This window comes from Oncorhynchus mykiss, chromosome 12 (assembly GCF_013265735.2).
Source record: "Oncorhynchus mykiss isolate Arlee chromosome 12, USDA_OmykA_1.1, whole genome shotgun sequence".
In the NCBI taxonomy this organism is placed as follows: domain Eukaryota; kingdom Metazoa; phylum Chordata; class Actinopteri; order Salmoniformes; family Salmonidae; genus Oncorhynchus; species Oncorhynchus mykiss.
The window spans coordinates 12,726,365-12,738,012 of record NC_048576.1 but is presented as its reverse complement, the minus strand read 5'-3'; the positions used below and the strand labels follow the sequence as shown (position 1 = coordinate 12,738,012).

Genomic DNA, 11,648 nt, shown 5'->3' with positions numbered 1-11,648 from the left:
GATGATAACTCTCCCCAGTACCTCCTGTTAATCCTAGTATTATATCCAGGCAGGATGATAACTCTCCCCAGTACCTCCTGTTAATCCTAGTATTATATCCAGGCAGGATGATAACTCTCCCCAGTACCTCCTGTTAATCCTAGTATTATATCCAGGCAGGATGATAACTCTCCCCAGTCCCTCCTGTTAATCCTAGTATTATATCCAGGCAGGATGATAACTCTCCCCAGTACCTCCTGTTAATCCTAGTATTATATCCAGGCAGGATGATAACTCTCCCCAGTACCTCCTGTTAATCCTAGTATTATATCCAGGCAGGATGACAACTCTCCCCAGTACCTCCTGTTAATCCTAGTATTATATCCAGGCAGGATGATAACTCTCCCCAGTCCCTCCTGTTAATCCTAGTATTATATCCAGGCAGGATGATAACTCTCCCCAGTCCCTCCTGTTAATCCTAGTATTATATCCAGGCAGGATGATAACTCTCCCCAGTCCCTCCTGTTAATCCTAGTATTATATCCAGGCAGGATGATAACTCTCCCCAGTACCTCCTGTTAATCCTAGTATTATATCCAGGCAGGATGATAACTCTCCCCAGTACCTCCTGTTAATCCTAGTATTATATCCAGGCAGGATGATAACTCTCCCCAGTACCTCCTGTTAATCCTAGTATTATATCCAGGCAGGATGATAACTCTCCCCAGTACCTCCTGTTAATCCTAGTATTATATCCAGGCAGGATGATAACTCTCCCCAGTCCCTCCTGTTAGTCCTAGTATTATATCCAGGCAGGATGATAACTCTCCCCAGTACCTCCTGTTAATCCTAGTATTATATCCAGGCAGGATGATAACTCTCCCCAGTACCTCCTGTTAATCCTAGTATTATATCCAGGCAGGATGATAACTCTCCCCAGTCCCTCCTGTTAATCCTAGTATTATATCCAGGCAGGATGATAACTCTCCCCAGTCCCTCCTGTTAGTCCTAGTATTATATCCAGGCAGGATGATAACTCTCCCCAGTACCTCCTGTTAATCCTAGTATTATATCCAGGCAGGATGATAACTCTCCCCAGTCCCTCCTGTTAATCCTAGTATTATATCCAGGCAGGATGATATTTCTCCCCAGTACCTCCTGTTAATCCTAATATTATATCCAGGCAGGATGATAACTCTCCCCAGTCCCTCCTGTTAATCCTAGTATTATATCCAGGCAGGATGATAACTCTCCCCAGTCCCTCCTGTTAATCCTAGTATTATATCCAGGCAGGATGATAACTCTCCCCAGTACCTCCTGTTAATCCTAGTATTATATCCAGGCAGGATGATAACTCTCCCCAGTCCCTCCTGTTAGTCCTAGTATTATATCCAGGCAGGATGATAACTCTCCCCAGTCCCTCCTGTTAATCCTAGTATTATATCCAGGCAGGATGATAACTCTCCCCAGTCCCTCCTGTTAATCCTAGTATTATATCCAGGCAGGATGATAACTCTCCCCAGTCCCTCCTGTTAATCCTAGTATTATACCCAGGCAGGATGATAACTCTCCCCAGTCCCTCCTGTTAATCCTAGTATTATATCCAGGCAGGATGATAACTCTCCCCAGTCCCTCCTGTTAATCCTAGTATTATACCCAGGCAGGATGATAACTCTCCCCAGTCCCTCCTGTTAATCCTAGTATTATATCCAGGCAGGATGATAACTCTCCCCAGTACCTCCTGTTAGTCCTAGTATTATATCCAGGCAGGATGATAACTCTCCCCAGTACCTCCTGTTAGTCCTAGTATTATATCCAGGCAGGATGATAACTCTCCCCAGTCCCTCCTGTTAATCCTAGTATTATATCCAGGCAGGATGATAACTCTCCCCAGTCCCTCCTGTTAATCCTAGTATTATATCCAGGCAGGATGATAACTCTCCCCAGTCCCTCCTGTTAATCCTAGTATTATACCCAGGCAGGATGATAACTCTCCCCAGTCCCTCCTGTTAATCCTAGTATTATATCCAGGCAGGATGATAACTCTCCCCAGTCCCTCCTGTTAATCCTAGTATTATACCCAGGCAGGATGATAACTCTCCCCAGTCCCTCCTGTTAATCCTAGTATTATATCCAGGCAGGATGATAACTCTCCCCAGTACCTCCTGTTAGTCCTAGTATTATATCCAGGCAGGATGATAAAAAATTACCTTTCTGAGGTAAACCTCAGGGACAAGAACATACTTTGTTAACAACAAAGAAAGCTATCTGTATGGAGACAAGATTAAGTTATTTATAGAATGAGGCTGGACAACACTAGGCTAATTATCTAAACCAATCCTTCTCCTAGACCTCCTGGTAAAATAATGTTCCCACCAGTGTTGGGATCAATTCTATTTCAATTTAGTCAATTCAGGAAGTAACCCAGTGCAGTCAAAAACATAATTTTCCTGTGCTTTATATATATATTTCCGTGTGATGAAGTTGGAATAATTCTGTGAAATTGAGAAAATAATGAAATTTCACTTGTTTTGGTGGGATGGAGTTTTGGTCTGCCTGATGACATCACCAGGCGGTAAATTAGTTGAGACCAATAAGAAAGAGTTCCAAACCTCTGCCAATAACAGCTAGTTTTCCATTTTCCCTTCCCAGACAGTCCTATTAAATTGTTGCTTGAGAAATTGCTTTTTCTAAGGAGCAATTTGTTTAAAACATCAGGAAGGAATGTATGTTCGAAATTGTCTCGGTAGGGGGTTGTACAGTAGTCTGTTGACCATGAGAAACACTATGGAAATATACAGATGTTTAAACAAGGTAAACAATTAACAGGATTCTTTATGTGGAAGTATGTAAATGAGTGAACAACAGGAAGGGGAAGAGGCATGGGTGTATACATGGTTACATACCTTCACCAGTGGGGGAAAAAGTACACAATTGTCATACTTGAGTAAAACTAAAGATACCTTAATAGAAGTAAACGTGAAAGCAACCCAGTAAAATACTACTTGAGTAAAAGTCAAAAAATATTTGGTTTTAAATATACTTATATATAAGAAGTAAAAGTATAAATAATTTCAAATTCCTTATATTAAGCGAACCAGACGGCACCATTTTCTTTGAATTTCCGGATAGTCATGGGCACATACCAACATCATTTACAAATGAAGCATGGATCACGTTTCAGGAGAAGACCCAGATGCAGACAGTGTTGAAGTAACACAGTGTATTACTAGAACAGGGGGCAGGCAGAATGACAGGTCAAGTAACACAGTGTATTACTAGAACAGGGGGCAGGCAGAATGACAGGTCAAGTTTTTATTTATTTTTTTTATTTCACCTTTATTTAACCAGGTAGGCTAGTTGAGAACAAGTTCTCATTTGCAACTGCGACCTGGCCAAGATAAGGCATAGCAGTGTGGACAGACAACACAGAGTTACACATGGAGTAAACAATTAACAAGTCAATAACACAGTAGAAAAAAAGGGGAGTCTATATATACATTGTGTGCAAAAGGCATGAGGTAGGCAAATAATTACAATTATGCAGATTAACACTGGAGTGATAAATGATCAGATGGTTATGTACAGGTAGAGATTGGTGTGCAAAAGAGCAGAAAAATAAAAATAAATAAATAAAAACAGTATGGGGATGAGGTAGGTGAAAATGGGTGGGCTATTTACCAATAGACTATGTACAGCTGCAGCGATCGGTTAGCTGCTCAGATAGCAGATGTTTGAAGTTGGTGAGGGAGATAAAAGTCTCCAACTTCAGCGATTTTTGCAATTCGTTCCAGTCACAGGCAGCAGAGAACTGGAACGAAAGGCGGCCAAATGAGGTGTTGGCTTTAGGGATGATCAGTGAGATACACCTGCTGGAGCGCGTGCTACGGATGGGTGTTGCCATCGTAACCAGTGAACTGAGATAAGGCGGAGCTTTACCTAGCATGGACTTGTAGATGACCTGGAGCCAGTGGGTCTGGCGACGAATATGTAGCGAGGGCCAGCCGACTAGAGCATACAAGTCGCAGTGGTGGGTGGTATAAGGTGCTTTAGTGACAAAACGGATGGCACTGTGATAAACTGCATCCAGTTTGCTGAGTAGAGTGTTGGAAGCAATTTTGTAGATGACGTCGCCGAAGTCGAGGATCGGTAGGATAGTCAGTTTTACTAGGGTAAGTTTGGCGGCGTGAGTGAAGGAGGCTTTGTTGCGGAATAGAAAGCCGACTCTTGATTTGATTTTCGATTGGAGATGTTTGATATGGGTCTGGAAGGAGAGTTTAGAGTCTAGCCAGACACCTAGGTACTTATAGATGTCCACATATTCAAGGTCGGAACCATCCAGGGTGGTGATGCTGGTCAGGCGTGCGGGTGCAGGCAGCGAACGGTTGAAAAGCATGCATTTGGTTTTACTAGCGTTTAAGAGCAGTTGGAGGCCACGGAAGGAGTGCTGTATGGCATTGAAGCTCGTTTGGAGGTTAGATAGCAGAGTGTCCAAGGACGGGCCGGAAGTATATAGAATGGTGTCGTCTGCGTAGAGGTGGATCAGGGAATCGCCCGCAGCATGAGAAACATCATTGATATATACAGAGAAAAGAGTCGGCCCGAGAATTGAACCCTGTGGCACCCCCATAGAGACTGCCAGAGGACCGGACAGCATGCCCTCCGATTTGACACACTGAACTCTGTCTGCAAAGTAATTGGTGAACCAGGCAAGGCAGTCATCCGAAAAACCGAGGCTACTGAGTCTGCCGATAAGAATACGGTGATTGACAGAGTCGAAAGCCTTGGCAAGGTCTATGAAGACGGCTGCACAGTACTGTCTTTTATCGATGGCGGTTATGATATCGTTTAGTACCTTGAGCGTGGCTGAGGTACACCCGTGACCGGCTCGGAAACCAGATTGCACAGCGGAGAAGGTACGGTGGGATTCAAGATGGTCAGTGACCTGTTTGTTGACTTGGCTTTCGAAGACCTTAGATAGGCAGGGCAGGATGGATATAGGTCTGTAACAGTTTGGGTCCAGGGTGTCGCCCCCTTTGAAGAGGGGGATGACTGCGGCAGCTTTCCAATCCTTGGGGATCTCAGACGATATGAAAGAGAGGTTGAACAGGCTGGTAATAGGGGTTGCGACAATGGCGGCGGATAGTTTCAGGAATAGAGGGTCCAGATTGTCCAGCCCAGCTGATTTGTACGGGTCCAGGTTTTGCAGCTCTTTCAGGACATCTGCTATCTGGATTTGGGTAAAGGAGAACCTGGAGAGGCTTGGGCGAGTAGCTGCGGGGGGGGGGGAGCTGTTGTCCGAGGTTGGAGTAGCCAGGCGGAAGGCATGGCCAGCCGTTGAGAAATGCTTGTTGAAGTTTTCGATAATCATGGATTTATCGGTGGTGACCATGTTACCTAGTCTCAGTGCAGTGGGCAGCTGGGAGGAGGTGCTCTTGTTCTCCATGGACTTCACAGTGTCCCAGAACTTTTTGGAGTTGGAGCTACAGGATGCAAACTTCTGCCTGAAGAAGTTGGCTTTAGCTTTCCTGACTGACTGTGTGTATTGGTTCCTGACTTCCCTGAACAGTTGCATATCGCGGGGACTATTCGATGTTAGCGCAGTCCGCCACAGGATGTTTTTGTGCTGGTCGAGGGCAGTCAGGTCTGGAGTGAACCAGGGGCTATATCTGTTCTTAGTTCTGCATTTTTTGAACGGAGCATGCTTATCTAAAATGGTGAGGAAGTTACTTTTAAAGAAAGACCAGGCATCCTCAACTGACGGGATGAGGTCAATGTCCTTCCAGGATACCCGGGCCAGGTCGATTAGAAAGGCCTGCTCACAGAAGTGTTTTAGGGAGCGTTTGACAGTGATGAGGGGTGGTCGTTTGACTGCGGCTCCGTAGCGGATACAGGCAATGAGGCAGTGATCGCTGAGATCCTGGTTGTAGACAGCGGAGGTGTATTTGGAGGGCCAGTTGGTCAGGATGACGTCAATGAGGGTGCCCTTGTTTACAGAGTTAGGGTTGTACCTGGTGGGTTCCTTGATGATTTGAGTGAGATTGAGGGCATCTAGCTTAGATTGTAGGACTGCCGGGGTGTTAAGCATATCCCAGTTTAGGTCACCTAACAGAACAAACTCTGAAGCTAGATGGGGGGCGATCAATTCACAAATGGTGTCCAGGGCACAGCTGGGAGCTGAGGGGGGTCGGTAGCAGGCGGCAACAGTGAGAGACTTATTTCTGGAGAGAGTAATTTTCAAAATTAGTAGTTCGAACTGTTTGGGTATGGACCTGGAGAGTATGACATTACTTTGCAGGCTATCTCTGCAGTAGACTGCAACTCCTCCCCCTTTGGCAGTTCTATCTTGACGGAAGATGTTATAGTTGGGTATGGAAATCTCAGAATTTTTGGTGGCCTTCCTGAGCCAGGATTCAGACACGGCAAGGACATCAGGGTTAGCAGAGTGTGCTAGAGCAGTGAGTAAGACACACTTAGGGAGGAGGCTTCTGATGTTGACATGCATGAAACCAAGGCTTTTTCGATCACAGAAGTCAACAAATGAGGGTGCCTGGGGACATGCAGGGCCTGGGTTTACCTCCACATCACCCGCGGAACAGAGAAGGAGTAGTATGAGGGTGCGGCTGAAGGCTATCAAAACTGGTCGCCTAGGGCGTTGGGGACAGAGAATAAGAGGAGCAGGTTTCTGGGCATGGTAGAATATATTCAGGGCATAATGCGCAGACAGGGGTATGGTGGGGTGCGGGTACAGCGGAGGTAAGCCCAGGCACTGGGTGATGATGAGAGAGGTTGTATCTCTGGACATGCTGGTTGTAATGGGTGAGGTCACCGCATGTGTGGGGGGTGGGACAAAGGAGGTATCAGGGGTATAAAGAGTGGAACTAGGGGCTCCATTGTAAACTAAAACAATGATAACTAACCTGCACAACAGTATACAAGGCATATTGACATTTGAGAGAGACATACAGCAAGGCATACAGTAATCACAGGTGTTGAATTGGGAGAGCTAGCTAAAACAGTAGGTGAGACAACAACAGCTAATCAGCTAGCACAACAACAGCAGGTAGAATGGCGATTGATTAGGCAGAGAGGGTCGGATTAACTACACACAGAGCCTAAATGCGGCTGGGGCCGACAGATAAAACATAAACAAGCAGAATGGATTACCGTGAATTAATGGACAGTCCAGCATGCATCAGCTATGTAGCCAAGTGATCAGTGTCCAAGGGGCAGCGGTGGATGGGGCAGGGAAGCTGGACTGGCGAGTGTTATCCAGGTTAGAAAACTAACAATGACTAAATAGCTTGTAGCCAGTTAGCTGGTTAGCTTCTGAAGGTTCTTGAGTGTGTTCTAAAAGTGTAAAGATAATAGCGATTCCGTATCACATTGGGTGAGGCAGGTTACCGGAAGGTATAAACAAATAAAAAATCGAAAAGGGATAGAAAGTAAATATGGGTTCAGTGAGTGTTTGGGACGCGGCGATTCAGATGGTTAGCAGGCCTGTGCTAACAAGCTAACAGTTAGTAGACGGTGCTAAACACGGTAGCAGTTAGCGGACCGGGCTAAACAAGCTAGCAGTTAGCAGGCCGAATTTGCAAGCAAGGAGATAGCAAGGGCTAGAGAGTTAGCCTTTGGGGACGTCGCGATGGGGGGAGTCTGTTTATTCCTCTTCATGCGGTGACATCAATGGACCGGTCGTGGGTCTGGATATTGTAGCCCAGGAGCTCAAAATGTTCCGTTTGCGATGGGAATCCGGGGGTGAAAAATAAAAATAAAATAATAGATAGGTCCGTTATGCTCTGGTTAGAGTCGCGTTGTTCGAACTGGCGAGAGCTTTCCGAGCTAAAGGTTAGCTGATGACCGGTTAGCTGACCGGTTAGCTGAAGACCGCTAGCAATGTTTTGCTGAAGCTGGTAGTTAGTTTGCTAGTTGGCTAGCTTCAGTTGAGGGGTTCCAGATCCGAAGTAAATATAAATACTTTAGGAAAAAAAGCTACGTTGGGTGAGGCGGGTTGCAGGAGAGTATTTAGAAGAAGTTGAGGTTCAGCAAAAAGTTTTAAAGATATGTGAAGAAAACGAAACGAAAACAAACGATATATACAAGGAACACGACAACACGTCCTACTGCTACGCCATCTTGGAACTCGACAAGTAACACAGTGTATTACTAGAACAGGGGGCAGGCAGAATGACAGGTCAAGTAACACAGTGTATTACTAGAACAGGGGGCAGGCAGAATGACAGGTCAAGTAACAAAGTGTATTACTAGAACAGGGGGCAGGCAGAATGACAGGTCAAGGTTAGGCAGAGGTCTGTAAATCCAGATCAGAGTCCATAAGGTAGAGAACGACAGGCTCAGGGTCAGGGCAGGCAGAGGTCAATAATCCAGATCAGAGTCCATAAGGTACAGAACGACAGGCTCAGGGTCAGGGCAGGCAGAGGTCTGTAATCCAGATCAGAGTCCAAAAGGTACAGAACGACAGGGTCAGGGCAGGCAGAGGTCAGTAATCCAGATCAGAGTCCATAAGGTACAGAACGACAGGCTCAGGGTCAGGGCAGGCAGAGGTCTGTAATCCAGATCAGAGTCCATAAGGTACAGAACGACAGGCTCAGGGACAGGGCAGGCAGTCTCAGGTCAATAATCCAGTGGGACAAGGTACAGGACAGCAGGCAGGTAGAATGGTCAAAACAGGAACTTAGAAAAACCAGGCACAAGGGGAAAACCAATGATAGACTTGACGAACAAAACAAACTGGCAACAGACAGAAAACACAGGTATAAATACACAGGGGATAATGAGAAAGATGAGCGACACCTAGAGGGGGTGGAGACGAGCACAACGACAGGTGAAACAGATCAGGGTGTGACAGCATGTCTGTTTAGTGAGTCTACGAGATCAGAGAAAGTAGGAATGACCAGGGATGTTCTCCTGATAAGTGTGTGAATTTGACCATTTTCCTGTCCAGCTAAGCATTCAAAATGTTACGAGTACTTTTGGGTGTCAGGGAAAATGTATGCAGTAAAAAGTACATTATTTTCTTTAGGAATGTAGTGCAGTAAAAATATAAGTTGTCCAAAATATAAATAGTAAAGTAAGGAAAGATACACAAATAAAAGGACTTAAGTAGTACCATAAAGTATTTTACACAACTGATCTTAACCATGGTGGCCTAATTTTATTGGCTGTGCACGAACAACCAACTAGGGTGGTCTAGTGGTCTAAGTCGCTGCAGTAGGAGACTATACGTTGTTATGTCTTTGTACATTTTGTTTTAGATAGAGAGTTAGAAGTGAAAAATAGAAGAGATAGCAGTGGGCCAGATGTGAACCCATCCCATAGCTCTATCTATTCACAGTAGGCAGCGACTTAGACCACTAGACCACCCTAGGCTATAGTAGGATACTTTATGAGATAGTAAGAGTGATTGATGACCACTGAACCATAGATGGAACCCCAGCTAGGTCTTTCTTTGTGTCTGTCTGGTATACAGTGGCGATTTTAGCATGTAAATCTTGGTGGGGCAAACTCACCAACAACAACATGTACATGCATGTCAGCAAAGCCACTAGCCAACACTAAACAATACATTAATTGCACTATAACAGTGACAAACTGTGCCCACAAACTGCTAGGGCCTACATAAAGCTGTCCCAACAACAGAGCTTTCTTTTCAACTCCATTGAGTGAATCGTTACCACTGCTACACCTGCATACCAGCAGAGCGTTGTCAGGCAGCAAAACAGTTCATTCAGCCTCATTTACTGCCTTTCAAAAAACATAGCTGGTATGGCTGATTTGCTTAAACAAATGGGATTTCTACCGACAATTGAGATGTACGACGAGTTGATAAGAGGCAATCTGTAATTTCGATTAAGACATTAATGAGCGAGCTAGGACGAACATAGTCAATATCACTATTTGTTCAGCACTTGAAATGTACAGCGACAGAATTCATAATGCAGGCTGTATCACAACCGGCAGGGATTGGTCCCACAGAGTCCCACAGGGCGGTGCACAATTGGCCCAGCGTCGTCCGGGTTTGGCCGGGGTAGGCCGTCGTTGTAAATAATAATTTGTTCTTAACTGACTTGTCGAGTTAAAGAAAGGTTAAATCAATTTTAAAAATAACATAGGCTGTTCTTACACTATTCTCCCTGTACACCAAGTCAGAACCGTAGGATAAATAAATGAGTCATACAAGCAGACAATGAAAGCTCTTACAATATTCTATGATTACATTTCTCTAAAACAGGCTATAGGCTACATGTGCCAGAACAGTATGCTAAGTTTTGAGAGGGAGGGACCAAATTATTAGGGTGAGGCACATGGACTACTAACAGCTTACTATACAACATACACACAGTATTACTTTTTTAGCTATAGACCGTATACATATCTCCCAGGGGGCAGTAGGGATGACCAGGGATGTTTGCTTGATAAGTGTGTGAATTAGGCAATTTTCCTGTCCTACTAAGCATTCAACATGTAACATGTACTTTTGGGTGTCAGGGAAAATGTATGGAGTAAAAAGTTCATAATTGTCTTTAGGAATGTAGTGAAGTAAAAGTAAAATTGGTCAAAAATATGAATAGTAATGTAAAGTACAGTAACTTTTTTCGGGAGGCAGATTCATTGTAGAAAATCCCAGCTAACGTAGCTAGCAAGTCTCTGTCCACCATTTTTTTCCATGTGGAAAAGGAAGTTGTTAGCTAGCTACATCTCTTCAGTTTCGGCAAATGGTCCTTTACGACGTCCAAACAAAGTTGTCCTGTGGCTGTTGTATTTTGGAGATTGCAAGGAGGGATATCTTCTGATGTGATCAATTCAAAAATATTGTTTCTTATTGAGGTAATTTACATTTGAAGTGTCCTGGCTGCTTATCAGTTCAAAATAGAGATTAATCCAGTGGCTACTGTATTGTAATGACCCATGCACAGAGGGAGGGGGCTTCAAAGGCCTCTGCATATGGTTGGGGGAGGCTGTGAAACTCTCCTGCCATTGTTGGGCTCAAGGGCTTTGACACCTCTCACTTCACACCTCAGTGGAAATTGAAGTTGCAGCCGGATCTGTTCTGTCCTAGCAAGCTTGGTAGCCTTAACTTAGCATTCAGTCCTTAGAAAGTAAAATATATCATTTTTCTTCTTGGCTTTAAAAGTAGCTTCAGACTGAACATTACTCACTCAGTTCCAGGTCGCATGGTGTTTTCAGGGTTCTTGTGCTCATTTTGCTAATCGTTGGTTTGCCAGTGCATTTGTTGTATATACCTTGGAAATAATAATCTTTGGTAGCAGTAGCATGTCATTTTGTCCAAAATCAGGTTGTAGGTTTTGAGTTTTGATTTGGAGTGAAGGTTCAGTTGTGGTGGATAGTATCCTCTATATGTCCTTGCAGAAAAATTAAAGTTTATTTAACTCTAAATCTATCTTTTTGCGTATGATGTGGAATGTAATCAAGCTCCACCATGGGGCCTATATAAAATTCCCAGTCAAGATCCATGCCTCCACCACAGGGCCTATCAGATTCCCATTCCTGCCCTGCCCTGCTCTGCTCTGTCATGGGACTCTTTGATCTTGTTTCACAGTGAACATGTGCAATGTAGCTCCGCCATAGGGCTTTTGCAATGTAATGTAATATGACTGACTGGGCATACAACTCCACTGTGGGAACCA

The 11,648-nt window shown here is 44.6% G+C and overlaps 1 protein-coding gene across 2 annotated transcripts in view; it reads left to right on the top strand.

Moving 5' to 3' along the window:
* The window catches only part of LOC110536786 (SH2 domain-containing protein 3C-like), a 117,949-nt gene that overhangs the window by 20,863 nt on the left and 85,438 nt on the right, over positions 1 to 11,648 (top strand). The gene's annotated exons all lie outside the window — the stretch shown is intronic.